Source organism: Octopus bimaculoides, chromosome 3 (assembly GCF_001194135.2).
Source record: "Octopus bimaculoides isolate UCB-OBI-ISO-001 chromosome 3, ASM119413v2, whole genome shotgun sequence".
NCBI lineage: Eukaryota > Metazoa > Mollusca > Cephalopoda > Octopoda > Octopodidae > Octopus > Octopus bimaculoides.
Window position 1 is genome coordinate 30,574,877 of NC_068983.1, and position 3,604 is coordinate 30,578,480.

The following is a 3,604-nucleotide window of genomic DNA, read 5'->3' on the forward strand; positions in this document are numbered from 1 at the left end:
GCGTAACGTTATGAGTCGGCTCTGCCCCTCAGGCGAATCCCCCGACGTGTCACGTAACGTTGTGAGTCAGGTCTGACCCTCTGGCGAATCCCCGACATGTCACGTAAAGTTTTGAGTTGGCTCTGCCCCTCTGGCGAATCCCCCGACGTGTCGCGTAACGTTATGAGTCGGCTCTGCCCCTCTGGCGAATCCCCGACGTGTCACTTAACGTTGTGAGTCGGCTCTGCCCCTCTGGCGAATCCCCCTACGTCTCGCGTAACGTTACGAGTCGGCGCTGCAACTCTGGCGTATCCCCGATATGTCACTTGGGACTGAATCTGAAAACACATGGTTGCAAAGCAATCTTAATCACACAGCCATGTCTCCACCTATTTACTCTTTTACTTGTTTCAGTCATTTGACTGTGGCCATGCTGGAGCACCACCTTTAGTCGAGTTAATCGACCCCAGGACTTATTCTTTGTAAGCCTAGTACTTATTCTATCGGTTTCTTTTGCTGAACCGCTAAGTTACGGGGACATAAACATCGGGGGGACAAACACAGACACACAAACATATGCACAAACACATACATACATATATATATATATATATACATATATACGACGGGCTTCTTTCAGTTTCCGTCTACCAAATCCACTCACAAGGCTTTGGTTAGCCCGAGGCTATAGTAGAAGACTCCTGCCCAAGGTGCCACGCAGTGGGACTGAACCCGGAACCATGTGGTTGGTAAGCAAGCTACTTACAACACAGTCACTCCTACACCTATTTAAACAGTTTTAAGGAATAATTTCCAAGCAGATTGAAATAGAAAGAATCGTAAAGAAATAGTCAAAGTTTAAGGTGAATGTAGCAGCAACTAGCTGTAACAAGCTATGCAAAATATCCCAAGTTATTATATTGTTTGGTGCGATGTCATGCTGTTCTGGGGCCAACCTAACATTTTATACCTTGATGAGGAGAGTGATAAAAATATCAGTTACATTGTTGTTGTTGTTGGCACTCCGTTGCTTACGACGTCAAGGGTTCCAGTTGATTCGATCAACAGAACAGCCTGCTCATGAAATTAATGTGCAAGTGGCTGAGCACTCCACAGACATGTGTACCCTTAACGTAGTTCTCGGGGGGATATTCAGCGTGACAGTGTGACAAGGCTGACCCTTTTGAATTACAGGCACAACAGAAACAGGAAGTAAGACTGAGAGAAAGTTGTGGTGAAAGAGTACAGCAGGGTTCACCACCATCCCCTGCCGGAGCCTTGTGGAGCTTTAGGTGTTTTCGCTCAATAAACACTCACAACGCCCGGTCTGGGAATTGAAACCGCGATCCTATGACTGCGAGTCCGCTGCCCTAACCACTGGGCCATTGTGCCTCCAAATCAGTTACATACAGCAGTTGATTATTGTGACTGTACTATCTGTGTGCTTGGTCAATTTTTATGGTAGGTTACTGTGAAACGAACTTATCTAATTTAAAATTATTTATACCCAGGTCAGCCTTGGTTCTGCAGGCATATTGAACAAAACCTTTCCAGTTCTCACCATCTTGTCTTTCTTTTTTAACACAGTATACAATGTATTTTTAGATACACTGTGTCCTTCATTTTTTTAGTAGAGTAAGGTGTGGTATCTCTAGCAACTCTAGTGATAGTGTGGATGTTCTCTTGTCATTAAATGTGAAGTTTATTGAGAGGTTATTGATGTGAATGTTTGTTAACAGTGTTATTTTAATTTAAGTAGTTTATATGATATTTTATAATAAAAACAATAATAGAAAATTGCAATAATGAAGCTTGTTATTTTATTGCTGTAAATGTCTACAAGTTTATAATAATGTTTTACCAATGTATCAATTTCTTCATATTAAAATCATAAAATTCATTGTCAAACATTCTGTCAGACTGTACACTATAACAGTGCTTATGTCTGTCAGACATGAACACTGTTATAGTATTCATTGTATCAGTCATTAACACTGTTATAGCATTCTACCAACCATTAACGGATATAGTATGAATTCTGTCAAACATCAACATAAATATAGCATTCTGTTACATTTAATGTTGCCATAATATACATTCTGTCAAACATCAACACTGTTATAACACTTAATCTGTCAGACGTTATTAACAATCATATACAACATCATCATAATGACAATCCAAGATGGATTTGTTATTACATATTCCTTCAGAATTACTCTCCAATACATGTTTCCATTCGATTTTTGATGAATTTGGATGTCAGAATTACTTCCCTAACTCTCTTTTACAATAATTATCATTAATGTTAATATCTTTACTTCTTTTTTTCATTATAGGTGTAATTCATTAAAAAATATGAGGAAGCTCAATATGAAGTATATTAGATCCTATAGGTTAATCCAGCAGAAGGTATTTCTTAGAAATTTTCACAAATTAATTTTCTATGATATCATAGGCAAGAAGCCAGGTTTTGCTGGAGCAATTGTTTTTACAATTAAATGGATGCTCTTCTGGATCAGACACACACTGGTCCATTGCAGGACATCCCCAAATAATGTTAAACATTCCCGATAAGTGAACTGAGATTAATGTAATATAAAGTCTAGTGTCCAAAGATGTCAGTAACAATTTGAACTAATGACCTATGTGCAAGTAGTTCAAAAATTCTAGAGGTTGTTTATCCCAAGATCAGCACTGACTGAGCAGATTTATGATTAAAGGTATTCTTAGTACTTTTACAAGTATGCTTAAGATTACATTATTTAAGGTGCCCATTCCTTTTTGTAAGAGAGTAGCGTGGGATCCAAGGGAAATTTGGCCAATATTTCTAGAAAGTAGAAGGATATAAAGAGACCCTCATCAATTATAGAATCTTGTATTAGGCTTAGACTGTGGCCTTGCCAGGGCACAGCTTTATAGAGTTTTAGAGTCGATCACGATACATGTTTTTTAAGCATGTTACTTATTCTATTGGTCTCTTGCTGAGCCACTAAGTAACGGGGACATAAATAAACCCACACCAGTTGTTGAGCAGTGGTGAGGGACAGACAGACACAAACACACACACACACTTATGTATATAATGGATTTCTTTTTGCTTCCATAAAGTTACATATGTTGGGGGATTCGCCAAAGGGGCAGAGTCAACTCATAACATTACATGACATGTCGAGGATTAGGCAGAGGAGCAGACCCAACTCGTTACGTTACATAACATGTCGGGAATTCGCAAGAGGGGCAGACCCAACTCATAACGTTACACGACACGTCAGAAATTCGCCAGAGGGGCAGAGCCGACTCATAACGTTACATGAAACGTCGGGAATTCGCCAGAGGGGCATATAAGACTCATAACGTTACGTGACACGTCGGGAATTCGCCACAGGGGCAGAGCCGACACACAACGTTACGTGACACGTCAGGTGATTCGCCAGAGGGGCAGGGCCAACTCACAACGTTATGTGACACGTCGGGTGATTCGCCACAAGGGCAGAGCCGACTCATAACGTCAGGTGACACGTCGGGGGATTCGTCAGAGGGGCAGAGCCGACTCATAACGTTACGCGACAAGCTGGGGATTCGCCAGTGGGGCAGAGCCGACTCACAACGTTAAGTGACACGT

At 40.9% G+C, this 3,604-nt stretch overlaps 1 long non-coding RNA gene across 1 annotated transcript in view; it reads left to right on the forward strand.

Annotated features, from left to right (window-relative positions):
* Positions 1–2,213: 2,213 nt before the first annotated feature.
* The window catches only part of LOC128247274 (uncharacterized), a 10,523-nt gene continuing 9,132 nt past the window's right edge, over positions 2,214–3,604 (forward strand). The window contains exon 1 of the long non-coding RNA XR_008263631.1: positions 2,214–2,391. This is a non-coding gene — a long non-coding RNA (uncharacterized LOC128247274). The remainder of the gene's footprint in view (positions 2,392–3,604) is intronic.